General features: G+C 39.8%; 1 pseudogene across 1 annotated transcript; it reads right to left on the reverse strand.

Annotated features, from left to right (window-relative positions):
* Positions 1-321: 321 nt before the first annotated feature.
* LOC145487871 (uncharacterized) lies at positions 322-12,462 on the reverse strand (annotated as a pseudogene). The gene is made up of 9 exons (XR_014049461.1): positions 11,762-12,462; positions 10,941-10,943; positions 10,729-10,788; positions 10,074-10,211; positions 9,125-9,565; positions 6,025-6,333; positions 4,944-5,056; positions 2,332-2,638; positions 322-1,632 (listed from the first exon to the last, which is right to left on the reverse strand). The product of XR_014049461.1 is annotated as an uncharacterized LOC145487871 (transcript).
* Between the last annotated feature and the right edge of the window lie 1,740 nt (positions 12,463-14,202).

The following is a 14,202-nucleotide window of genomic DNA, read 5'->3' on the forward strand; positions in this document are numbered from 1 at the left end:
TCAATCGATGAAACACAGGAAGCTGCATTGTTATCGAGTCTTACTGTCAAAAATCTCATAGACCAATTTACAGTTGCCTGTTCAGTGACCTGGCCTTTGAATGGCAGCGAGGCTGCAGGTGAACTTGTTTTGATAAAGACCTCACTGCTTTTGTTGTGTAAACCAAGTTGTTCTTATGGTAACTAGCTGGCATTTAAATGAGAAAAGCAGGGAAGTCTGTATTAAAGCAAGGTCAACTCCAGCCTCGCTTGTAATCGTAGGCCAGGTTACTAAGTTCACAACTGTAGAACGGGTTATTCTTCAACAGAGCTATATACAAAACGTTGATCAAGGAAGACCCGTTAAGGTGGCTTACTACAGTTTTGATGGATTGTAACAGCCCAACTTCTAACTGTTTTGAAAAATGTTCCAAGATGTTTTTTCCTTTCTCAATTTACTGTTTTCTTGAGTGTTTTACCATTCTGTGTGAAACTTGAACAATTAAACGTCAACAAATGGCCAAAATGAACGACCGAGCACCTCAGGGAAGACTAGGCACTAGTAGGTTAAATTAAGTTTTTCTCGATATCTACCCGTATGACCACACCTAAAAATTTCAGGAATAAGAAATTGCCTCTGATTTAACATTTATGCAAGGTAAAATAAAAATCTGTAAGACAGATTTTTCGCAAACTAAGAAGCCGTGAAATCAAATATAGCTCAAAATCTGTCTTACAGATTTTTTTTAAGATTTTGGCTCTAGCCGTGATACGATTCACCCTTACAAATCAACTGTGAAAATTTCATCATGAGTTGTGCGGTAGGTTTTCGAACGGTCCTCGACCAAAGACTGGCATTTACAACCTTGAACGAGAATTGAATTGCGCATGCCCTTTATTTAAGCGCGTGCTCATGTGACGCCATGTATCGCGTGCGAGAAAGCAAGAGCAAATTAGAACTCTCTTACCGGTCGTTTATCGAGATTTTGTGTCATATTTTTTTGGCCCTAGGATTGAACCCGTGTTTGAAGGGAGTTTGAAACTATCGCTTCGTATACCGAAGTGATTTAACGCCTTTCAAGTGCTAAAGTGGTTTTCATTTCTTTTTATGGTCACTTGCGCCATCTTTGCACGCGCGATTAATGCTGACGTCTGGCGGGCAATCATAGCGCGCGCTTCTAAGTCTCCGTAAAGTTGTAGTAAACCACCTTAAGTTAATGTTTTGAACTTAATTTTTTGCGAGTTTTAAGGATAACATTCGAAAGGTATTTTTAAAAGAGCTTAGAGTTTACATTCTATAATCAAATTGAAAAAGTTATCTTACACGAAACGTTGATCTAGAATACTTTGAATTCAAACTAAAAACACTTTTAAAAACATGGAACGCGTATACCGATTATTTTAGCTAGTTGATACTTGCCTTCTTTTGTATTCAGCATATCCTGGAATTGTGCTTTCATCTCTTCCCATTCTTCTTTCATCTTTCTTTGCAACTCTTCACTCTCCTTCTGTTTTATTCTTTCTCGTTCATTGACGATTTTTCCCAATTTTATAACTTCTGCTTGCAAGCTTAAAATGTCGTCTGCAAGTTTCCGTTCAAGTGGTCGCTCAGACTGTTCTCCTTCCCATTGAATCGGTCGCTTTGACTTGTCACCTTTGTAAAATAGTTTGAAAAGGAAGAAAAAAAAAGGCAACAACAAAAATAAAAAAAATGTAATTAAAACGACACACTTTGGTGCTGCCAATCTTATTAGAACTATCGAGGCAAGAAAAACGCATTGTTATTAGGAAGCACTATCGAAAATCAAATTTACCAGTGGAGTTCTATACAAAACGTTGATCTAAGAAGACGGTAAGGGGCTTAATAATTATCTTAAGGTCATCAAACCTCTATGCTTTACACTTTCCCATCCAGGCCAATTAAGATCGGGATCAATACTATAATACCACGTGTGTACTCCTACATACAGAAGCAAAAAAGAGCTTCAATATTCTCAAGCAAGAGAATGTCAATGTAATTTATCTTAATTAATCTCCTCTTGATTTTAGTACATGTGCTGTTCCTTATTTTTAATTCATCCTGATCTATTCAAACGATAACGATCTATTCAATACCTCCCCTTCAAAATTGAATGATACCTTTAAAAAAAAACGGTTGTAATTATTTGGCAATTCTTGTTGAAATACTAAAACGTCATGTTGCTGACTAAAAACAACTTAAAGAAAAGCCAATATATCGAGACTTAAACCGTAGCTCTATCAACCGGGTAATTAGCAATTTTACGGTAGCAAAAGACTTCACAGAGAAATCACTTCTGTGATTTTAACGGAAGTGAAACGCTGGTTTACATACCGAGGAGCCTCTTTGCAATCTCTTCTTTTCCGATGTCAAGAAGGGCACATGCAAGGCGTCCTACCGTAGCATCGTTTGCATTATCATCTATCCACATTTTTAAGACTTGATAAGCCCTTTCGCTGTCGAGTTCACAATTTTGTGTTAGACTGTCAAGTCTTCCTGGGTCAATTCCAAGTGCTATTCCAAGCTCTCGCCAGCAGGCGCCTACGACGTTGCGGTGCTGTATTAACAGAATTTGCTCTGTTCTAAACGGTTCATTTCGCGTCTTAAGGAGTTCAGCTGTAGGAAAAAATCCAAGAACGGTCTAATCTCCAACCAGCTGAAAAAACTATCAATCGCATATTGCTGAGAAAATGGTGTATAACGGGACTAATTTAACCCCGTGAAAACAGTAAAGAGAAGTGTTTGATAATGAAGATGCAGGAAGACTGACATGGCCAATATTTAGCAGGGGCTTACCTGTTTTACACCGCCTATGCAGACGTGAATGAAAGGCAATTTCAGTGGCAGGTACCTTCTGTTCCGAAATGAAAGTTACCTTTTTTTTGCTATTTGAAATTAAGATTTATTGGACACGTGGACACTGGGTTCTAGTGTTGCAGGGACTAGAACTCCGTGTATTGATGTTCCATGTGCTTGGTTTTGAGATACAGTTGGTCTGTCAAGGAAATGCTATGTTTCGTTACGTTTACGGAATAAATCGCTGGAAACCACCTACTAAACGCTATTATTAAGATCTAACCGACAACAGGCTAACCTGAGCGTTATTCAGGCTAACATGAGCAATATTCAAGCTCTAAAGATCCCTAGCAATTAACTTTCCCCAAGAAGAGAGTACAGTACTAGTAGTCTCGTTGAGGGAAATGAACAGACCGCCTTCGTGCAGTTTGTAGCATTGGTTGAAGGACTAAGATGGGGATGGCCTTCTTTTGGTGGGTTGGTCGGAGGTTTACGGCATGATATTTCATATATTCACTTGTGATTAGAATATAAAAAGAAAAAGGGTGCAGCTTTGCACAGAAAAGTAACAGTAGAACGGTAGAACAGTAGCTACTTGGTCGAGGCATGCGGGGCAAGGAGATGTCTCCTTCGCCGCTCCCTATGGTTTCCGTTTTTTAAAACAATGTTTCGGGTGACTCAAACTGATTCAAGTGACTTTTGCAGTTCGCCAGCGGACACCAGATCAAGGTGGCTTCTTTCAAGCTCTAACCTCCCACCCGAACGTTTAGCAGATGTGAACTCGGCCGTTTCGAAAATGGCGACTAATTTAGAGTTTAATCTAGAAGTTGACATTATGCCCTCAAGGCTAGAAGATATTGATGAAAAGCTTCAGAACATGGCTCAGCAATGCCGAATCTGGAAGGAAAATAATAACCATTAGGAAGGAAGAAGAAAAGCTTGAAAATGATTCATCGACCAAAAGGGAAACTGTTAAAGAAATGCAAGATTGTCTTCATGAGCTTAACGCTCAAGTTGATAAGGTTAGAGCTGCCGGAGAGAAAGTAAGAGAACATGAAAACAAATGCAAAAGACCGAAAAACAAATATTATTATTGAACACCGACGTCTGACTGACTCTAGCAATCTGTGATTCTTTGCAATTGACGGGGTAGGAGAAAATGAGAATTGGCTGAGTGTGTTTAAATCCTTCGTAGCTGAGAAGCAATGTGGAGTATTTGTCACGCAAAATCAGTAAAATAGACATGCCGACAACCGAAAAAACCCCGAAAATATCGTGTTTGCAGCCAAATTCATGTTACTATTCAAATTCTTAAGCAATCTTTCCTCTTTTCAATAATTATTTGCTGTTTGAATATCATATTGTTTATTTCTGGGTAATTTTTTATGTTTTTTTTGTGTTCAGTTTAAACACCTCTTGAAAATTGGTGTCATCGTCACCGTTCTAAGAAAAATCTGATTGAACATAGAGTTACTCCACCAGACCTAAATTCTGGTCAAGATTGAGGATAACCGATTTTTCCATCCCTCCTGGCGATATAGATCTAGCCAAGCCTAAGAGCGGAGCTCCTGGGCCGGGTTGTTGAAAGCCTGATTATGCTAACCCAGGATAAGCGAGAATTTTGAATTGAGTTTTGTTACTTTGCGGTGAGGTTTTCTGTTTATATTGTTTGGCCTACATGACCTAAAAGGAGTGAAAAACATTTGTATACAAGAAAAATTTAGACGTCGGTTAGCTTTTGATGCTGCGTTAGCGGCTTCCGAACAGCCAAATTAACCTGACATGAGCCCGCGATCCAATCGAAAACCAATACTTGGTCACATGACCTAAATGAGCTCTGAACCTGAACCCGCGATATTGGCACGTGATACTGGACTGCCGATACCTTGTTTTGACAGGTGTCAATTGACGATAACATGTTGCGCGACGCCGTCGTCGTCGTTGGGCGCACGCGCCCGCGAACCATGCCGCTAACCATGTTGACCATGGCGCTCCGCTTGGCGGCCCCTCGCGGCGCCGGAGGTCCGCTTTAAAAGCACGAAGGAATCAGTCATCACCGGCAGAATTGTGTTCGCACATCGAACTCGATGTTGTGAATCACGTGGGTAAAATTCAGTCGAAAAAGAATGGAAAAATGACGCCAACTTTACCTTATAAATCTTATCTTTTTGCATCTTGAGGTTGGTTATTGCTCTCTCTTCTTCAAGCTCGGCATTCAGTAGCCATTCTCTCTCCCTCACTTCAAAGAGTAAATTTTCTTTTTCTGTCAAATAAACGAATATGCATGTCAATGACTCTTCTCTCTTTCCTTACCGACTAAATAATTTAACAACTTGAACACTGGCAATATGATGAAACTGTAGTCTTGACGGGAACACGTTTTATAACGGGAAGAAGATAAGGATGGCTACAAGAAAGAAATTGTACTTATGTGTTTACAAACTATCTTCGCCGAGCATAATCCCTCAAAATCTAAGACGGAAATCCTGACCCTGCATGTGATAACAAACCCTACTGCAACCGAATGTAAGTAGGCCAACAAAGCTATAGATTTGGTTCTTTATGTTATTAATTGCTATTAAATCCCATTGTCGTAGAGCTTGCCTTGCATGAGTTTTATTGCCGCTACATTATGCTCTAGCACTATTAATGTCCATATCACGACCACAGAATTTGTCTTAAACTTATTTAGCCTGGGGTGACACAGAGCCGAGTTGATTTCAAACTTTTGTAACAACTTTCAAGCTATTGCGGTCAAACTTTGTCATTTCTTCTAAAATTTGTCGGCAAATATTTTTGATGTGTCAGCTGTTCTGTCAACCAACTTTACGTTTCTATGGTAAGCATGTTCTCGAAGGTTGTTTCGCCGAAATTTAGCGTGTTTTAAAGCTGAAACATCTCTTTTAGTTTTGGAGCTGTTGTCACGTTATTTTGTGAACGTTTTTCTAAATCAAAAAGATGGTCATTTTGAAATGCGACTTCATGATTGGCACATGGTTAGCCCTAAAGTTTATAAGTTTATAACCTTATAAACTTATAAACTTTTGATTACCATGAATCAAAAGTTTTGGAAATTCTTGGGAGGAGCACAAAGACCCCCAGTTCATCACCATGAGGCCTGACTCTCCTCTGGGAGAATGGGGCCAGACCCCCAATTGATACATGCATAATCCACAAAATATTTACTAACTAGCACAGAAACAATTTCATGTTGGCCCGCGCTATATATACCTTCCTTCAAGAGCTGGCAAGCCAAAAAACAGTGATCCTTTTCCAAGGCTTTCACGAATTCCTCATATGCTCTCGGTCCTTTCGTGGCTAACGTCATCAACAGCTCTTCACTTTTTTCTCTTTGTGAGGGTTTTTCTTCTATTTTCTCGTTATAATCGGAGGTCAATACACCAACCGACAGCAATTGAAGCGAAACCTCGTTTGCATCAAGTTTCTCTAGGAGCAGTTCACGGAACTTCAAGAGAATGTTCTTGCATTTGATGTTCTCCACAGCAGCATTTTCTTCGTCTTTTAAGTTTTTGAAATCTGCTTAAATCAAAGTGCATACAGGTTATTTGCTGGACACGAACCGTTTCGCGGACCAAGGGAAAATTTTTTTTTTGCTATATGCACAGACCAAGACCGAAAAAAATTTTTTTCCTGCTTCTATTTGTTTAGTCAAAAAACATACAATAAGAATTGTTTCGACAAATACTTGGTGTGTACAAGGGTATTCAAAGTAGAGTTACGGCAAGAAAGAAGCGTAGGCTATTTGCTATACATGAGAACATGAAACAGCTTCACGTACATAAGATGCTGTAGTCAGTCCATTTTTTATTCAAAGGGCCAGAACTCAAAATGTTGGATTTTGATATCACTCATATTTGTAAGGACACATTTCTACAGATACTAAAACCCCGTCCACACGTATCCGGATATTTTTGAATCCGCAACTTTTTCTTTACCGATTCAAAAATTTCATCGTCCACACGTGGCGTATTCAAATCGAATTCGCCTGTCCACACGCATCCGATGGTATCCAAATTCACTCTAGAGAAGCTAGAGAAAGTGTGTCGCCATATTGGTTTATTGTTCAGTAAGAGAGTGCACACGATTTTGCTACGGCATCGGATTCGAAAATATACAGATTTACCGTCCACACGTTATCGGATTCGTTGCGGATTAAATTTTTTTCCACTCTGGAGTGCGAATTAAAAGATATTCGGATTCGCTGCCGAATTCGACGGATGCGTGTGGACAGAAGCCGTATCCGGAAAGAAAAAGTTGCGGATTAAAAAATATCCGGACACGTGTGGACGGGGCCTAAATAGGATTGGTGGACCTGTGCGAGATGTAACTAATTATAAGCGTCCAATCAAATTGCGACTCAACTTTCATAATACTATAGCCTCAATACTGACAAACGAGCATGCTTTGGGAAAATCACCGGAAAGCAATCGCGCTTTTTATGAATTCATGACATACAGAAATGTACAATAGCATGGTGATTCGAGACAGAAGAATAATATAATGAAGACAACAAACAACAAGGGTGAAAATAAGCGCAACATTTTCCTGAGTTGACGCTGAAAATAAGCAGCCTTAAAATGTTTCAGTTAATCTAAAACTCTGGGATTACGTTGAATATGATGCATTAATCTCATCGAGGGCCAAATTTAAAAAAAAAATTCATCGTGCTTTTTAATTCCCCGGCAATTTAAAAATTGTGGGGGCAATTGTTGATAAAAGCAAAATAACACCCCGCACCAATTGGTATTCAAACCCATGTTTCTGAGAGTTAAACCGAGCGATTTTTCTCAGATTTTCAGTAGAGGTAATTAGATGTCATAAGATTCATTTAAGACCACAATACCATTTAGTTAAGTTTGCAATAACATTTTAAAACAGCGTTTTTTTGTATTTTGACATCTTGAAACTTCACTCGCAATTTTCTCGAACACGCTCTTATAGATTTTTTCAAAATTTTGCCATTGTTGAGACAACTGTGTCAAGTCCGAAATCCTGACGTCGTATTTCGAAAATTATCCCTGATGGCAAGTTATTCGGTCATATGTAAAATGAGGTATGGCGTCATCTCGTTGCTATGACAACTCAGATCCTGGTGAAATGTACCCCATTTGAAGCTTTCATCTTTCTCTAGTACACCAGTAACGTTTGATTTTCTGTTGAATTGGTTATGGTGGTGCTCTAGTGGCTCAAAGTTGAACGGTATCGTTACTCAAAAATTCGATCGAGCTACCTTACGCTGCAGTTTTAAAAGTGTGTGTCAATAATCTGGGATATGATAGATGATTGATATATAAAAACCCTCACCGAGATTAGGTCCATATGCACAGTCCTAGACCAAAAAAGATGGTGTTTTCGTGTTTGTGTTTCGTATTTCAGATAGAGTCAATCGGTAAACTACAGCTTACCGTACCGTGGACTATACTGCCCGCTAAATTGACCAATCACATCGCGCGTAGTAACTGAGAAAACTCTGCATGCGAGGAGCTTATCCCGCTTTCTGTAGTATGAAGCGACTAGGAGTATTTCTACTCCCCCCTGGATGGGATGCTAGTCCATCGCAGGGTTACCCCCAGCATTAAGTTCGCCGGTACCCATTTATACACCTGGGTGGAGAGAGGCACTGTGAGAGGAAAGTGTCTTGCCTAAGAACACAACACAATGTCCCCGTCCAGGGCTCGAACCCGGACCGCTCGATCCGGAGACGAGCGCACTAACCATGAGGCCACCGCGCCTCAGTAACTGAGAGCCCGAGTCAAATTATTACATGTTATAAGTGGATATCAGCGTGTAAAGCCGTGACCAAAAATGATACCCGTGAAGTGATATGGTATCATTTCAACGTTTTGAACTGTCCAATCAATCTCTTTATGAATGGCTTAAACCAATCAGATTGAACGTTATATTTTAGCTGAAGCCAACTTTGACAAGTACTTACAGTGCCCGGTTTTTCAAAGTGTGGCAGAAAAATTTGTAAAAAATAAATTTTTCAGTTTTCTTAATGAAATACCGGCTTTGGCGGGATTTATATTTTTAGTTTCGCAAGATGACATTGCCTGTTTTATTGACAACACCAGAACCAAAAATAACGCGCGGAAAACACATCAAGACTTTGGGCCGTTCAAGGCTTTTTTGAGGCAATCATAACGTCATAGACGTTTGAAGCATTTGGTATGAAAAACGCGACTTTTCTGCTCCTTAATTAATCTTGCTGACATTTCTGATGCCTCAATGATCAGGTTTTTTCTTTAAGTAAACTGCGGACTTATTTCAGGACCTGAGTAAGCAACTACACCCTGGGAACTCAGCTTACCTGAAATTTCTGTCAAAAACTTCTTGCACCTCATGTAGTCCTCTTTCGAGATAGTTGTTTCCACTGAGATGGTATCCACATCAGCTTTACTCTTTTCTCCCATTTCCTCTTTTGTCTTTGTTGTCTCGTCTGTAAGAAAGCACTCCTCGGCAACTTCGTTTAAGTGACCGGAGCAATAATCTTCCCACAGCTGTTCAAGAATCTCCAGAGTACGGCAATGAACTGTCAGTATTAAACTGCCTGGTTTTTTCTGTGATAACTCCAAATCAAGATTTTGTCTTAAATAATAACAAAACTGTTGTAGTTCTTGTTGTGTGGTGAGAGGAAAGCATTCCATTTCCTGTGTTGCAAGGCTTGTCAAGCGCCCCCGCAATGCGTTATATTCCGGAGAATTTTTTTTGGAAGTAACACCTGTACTAGCAACTTTGATGATCAAGGTGCCTAAAAATAAAAGAAAGAGAAAGAAGGAGAAAACTGTGATGTAAGTTTATCAACCTACGCCCCAAGCTGTCAAGATAAGGCTGAGTAATTTCTTGCGTTGAGGACCGTTCAGTACTAGCATAGGAAGCAAGGGGAGGGGGTTGGGGGGGTGGGGGTGAAATGGAAGCATGATTAGCAATGGAGAAATGCATCTTTTCAAAACCAGTTGTGTTGAGTAATTAGTGTCTTTTCTATTTGAAGGTTCCAATAAGAAGTTGAAGATACTTCGTCGTCGCACGACCTACTCTTAATCAGTGTTCACCGCAGTAATTTCAATTTACTGCCTGCTTCTAAATTCCAAACGATGGTACCCATACTGAATGACTCTGGTTACTTTACCCGCAGCTTAACATTGTGGTAGTGATAGAATTTGTGGATATTCATGGTTGAAAATTGCTGCGTTAGGCCCCACCCAGCTGGTATTTTAAACTATTCGGTGTCGATTTGTGTTTGTTTCATATGCATTGACCCAATATCTGCTGACTCAACACAAAAACCATGACGGTGTAAAGCGAGTTACCTAAAGTTCCCCTCTTGTCATTCTTTGTCTTCTTGCTCGAATTCCTCCTCCTCCCGCGGTGGTGTTTATTCCTGGATTTGTTCAAAGCTATAAAAAAGAAAGAAACATAATCGACTCCACGCATCATCACTATTTAATTAGTATTCAACAGCCTTCGTCCTACCATTTGAGGCGCAACGACAATGGTCGTTTGTTGGAAAGACCAAGTGTGAAAGCCAAGAAAACATTGGGAGACAGAGCTTTCCAGGTAGCTGCTCCTTTCCTATGGAATAAGCTGCCAAGGTCCGCGCGCGAAGCAACGAACTTAGAATCTTTTAAGACTTTAATTAAGACATTTTTATTTAAGGAATCATTTCAGTTATCTTAGCATATCTATATCTTTATTTGTAATTATCTTTTACCCATTTAATGTAAATATTTTTTATGATTTTGATAGGAAGATTTGTAAAATTTTAGTTATTAATTATTGTTGTGATGCGCTTTTGAATATTTTATAGAAAAGGCGCAATACAAATAATAAATGTTATTGTTAAATGTTATGTTGTTATTTAACCACTCGAAGCAAATTACTCTCTTCGTTTCTAGATGATATTTCTAGTCTTACCTCCCGGATTTTCCTGGAACTGATTTATCGGATCCCTGCGTCCAGCCTCGGCAGCGACGACTTCCAGTGACAAATCCAATACCACATGTTATGCAATATATTCAGAGAACAAAGGAGAGGAGGTATTTTACCACATTCCCAAACACCGAGATATGATGCGCAGCGGAGTATTTTCCAGGAACGTCGAGGTGTTAGGAAATGCGATGAAACACTTTCTCGAGTGCTTATCTTCTTAATTAAAACTAAAACTAAGAAGAAAGCGGATAAATAAAAATTGAAAATCTATGCTCATTAATATCAGATATACATTCACCGTCACGGTTACCATTTCCTTTTCAGGATTCGAGATATCGGCAACAAAATTACACTGACGAACTCCAGAGGAAATGACTTTTGGTTCAAGTTATTGCGAGGTTTCAGAAAGCGGGAATGCACTAGACCTCACTTCATCCAATAAAACAGTGACTGACTTAATAAAACCGTTTACCGTTCACTTACTATCAACCATAAGAACATCCTGGGCTCCCCCTGCCTTTACTTCCGCACATTACTGGAACGAACAGTGTTACGGAGCAATTACTCGAACCGGGCCGCTTAGAAGAAAGCTAGCCCGCAATTACTTCACTCTCCATTTAGGAATTAAACTTCAGTGTTCTTTCATTTGGTACGATAGCGCAATTGAACACCGGCTTCTGTTATTCTTGTTGTGATGAATCACAGAAAAAGAAACAGAAAAAATTGCCATGCGAGGGCCAGACCCTAGCGTGGCAGCCTCTCTCGCCATGCTTGACAGAGAAACCTGTTTAAATGGCTGTTTATGTAGTTATGGTGCAAAATTGGAAGTCGAGGTTTTGCCGATTAAATTCGTTTTTAAAAGCCATCAGGTATGGTCCGTTCCAATCGGTAAAAATTGACTAAATCGTGCTATCATGGAGCGCGGCATTTCATATGTGAGTACGATTTTGAACTTTAACAGCGATTAAAATTAGCATATACCATACAGACATGTTAGGCGATGGTGTAATATACCTACCCTCTCTTAGAAGAATGCAGGCCAAACATGGTTGTTTTTCTTCCAAGGCTTTCACGAACTCCTGATAAGCACGCGGTCCCCTTGCTGGTAGTATGCTCAGGAACTCCTCACTCTGACGTTTCCGTTTGTCTATTTTGTTTATTCTTTCTTTGTCACCTGAAGTCATAATTCCTTCCTGTATTAAATAAGGAAAGAGTTTCTCTGGTTCAAGATCTTTTACGAGCGACATATGACACCTTCTGAGTATATTCCTGTGCTTCTCTTCCATCCCAGAAGTTTTTTGCGTTGTCTTGAGAACCTGTTAAATTATAGATAGACGGAAGTAGCATTATCTTAGTAACACCAGTGTGAGATTGAAAACCTGGAGGGAGGATCTTGGGCCTGCTGACGAAAAGCTGATTGAAAAATATACAGGGCGTTAAACATGACACTAATATTGTTCTTAGTTACGTGCTCAAAAAGTCTCTTTACAAGTAGGACTTAGTCCCACAATGCCACTTTTAGAAATGCCCTAAACAATAGCGCGACGTAACAACATAGCAGTTCTCGACTTTTCGCGAATGGACCCTATTTGAGTTTTAGAATTGCCTTTTTTCAAGCTTTTCTGGGTGTTAGTAAAACAACAACAGAGAAGGCCTCGAAGAAGCGTTGTGCATGATATTGTTGAAAATGGCGTCCAAATGTGTGCGTAATGGGGTTTTCGTTTCGATAGCTATGTCACGTTCTGTTTCCTTCTTTTCGCCTTGATCGGCTTCAATGAGCTATTTTTAGACCCCGAAAAAATTCAGGGACGTTCTACAGTCATTGCATGAGGAGTATTTTTTAAAGTGTCAGATCTTGCAAAAGTGTGTGTGTTTTTTTTAATTGCTCCAACACAGGTAGCCCGCGCTCGCAAAACGAGCGTCCGTATATTGAGGTTATTCAACAGTCGAAATATAAGGTTTTGTATGAAATTAAACCTCTGCTACTCGTGTAATGTCTACAATGTGGAGTTATGAGTAGGCAAAACGACTTTCCTTCGAGACATTGCTATGAAATTTACGCCATATAACGAAAGTGAGGAGGACACGACTGACGTTTCAGTCTAGAGGTTTAAGAATCACTTTATACCTCGACAACATTGCGTGCAACGGTAGAGAGCTAAGGGAGCTTACCTACAGGCTACATGCAACGGCGTAGCATAACTTTCAACGATTTCCCGCCGGGGGGATAACCTGAATCTTTCTACTTAAAGCAAGAGTTACGCTTTTTCGTCTGTGGCACATGATCAGGTAGCCTTTGCCCTTATTTAGGAACATGTCTCATTATTATCACAGACAGTGGTCTTAAGCCGTCTTTATTTAGCCTTCAGCTCACACGTTTTTTCTTAAATTAACTCGCTTATTAATATGAGCAACTCGACTCTTTAATAAGAATGACACTTTGTGAAAACGATCCATGAAAAAAAAATACGGATCACCGAACGTCCAAGATCGTTAAATCCAGGCAAGGCTATACCAATGGCCATCTGCCCTATCATTGTTCATTTTATTACCTAGCGCGCGGTCTCATGCATGACATGGCGAGTGAATTTGCGTGCGCAAAAACAATTAGCGCGAACTTCTTTAAGTAGTACCTTCCTCGAATGTCTTTGGCAAGCTTTGGAAATCTTCTTTCGTTCGGAACTGTTCGCTAGCCATTCTCAAAATGCAAATAGTTGCTCGTAGTGAAAACATAATGCTCAAAATATGAAAAGTTGTCAAAAAGTTGCCGAGTAGCTTGTGGACAACCTTAATTGAAATTGTTGCGCGGATATTGCCTAGTTCCCGGGCCTCGATATTTCCCCGCGGTCAGTCGGTTTCGGATTCACGTGGTCTGAGCGAATAATTGACCGTTCGCTCAGTTACGTCACTGAAATGAATTAACCGTGATGGTCTGGCAGGAAGTCGTAAAGTAAGTAAGCAAGCACCCATAGTTGTTCCTCATATCCCGATCTAACTGATTTTCAAAGATCTTAGGCTAGGGAAATGAAATAATTTTGACTTTCTACAGAATGAACCCCAGCTCTGTCACTGTCACTAGCCAATCAAACGAAATCAAGCTTCCAGCCCATTTTCTCTCGGCCCTTTATCCCACTAAGGCTCAGTGCTGACTGGATGTTAAAGAGGTTAGCTTCTTCCTGCATGGTGGTGCTCGTATCCTGTCTCGCACTCTTTTATCATGTACACTGTTATCGCTAGAAAAGGTTTTTAATCTTAATTTTACGATTAATTCCTGTAGTATTGATATTTATTTTCGTGATAGAGAACTGAGAAATATTTGTGGCTTACGCAACAGTAAAATACAAATTTATTTTACTAAAGCATTGTCTTCAAATGACAGGTTGGACAGTTCCAGTGACTGATTAGCCGGTCGATTAAATTCTTGCTAATATCATAATCTTCTTCCAGAGTGCAGTTTTT

Source organism: Orbicella franksi, chromosome 5 (genome assembly GCF_964199315.1).
Source record: "Orbicella franksi chromosome 5, jaOrbFran1.1, whole genome shotgun sequence".
NCBI lineage: Eukaryota > Metazoa > Cnidaria > Anthozoa > Scleractinia > Merulinidae > Orbicella > Orbicella franksi.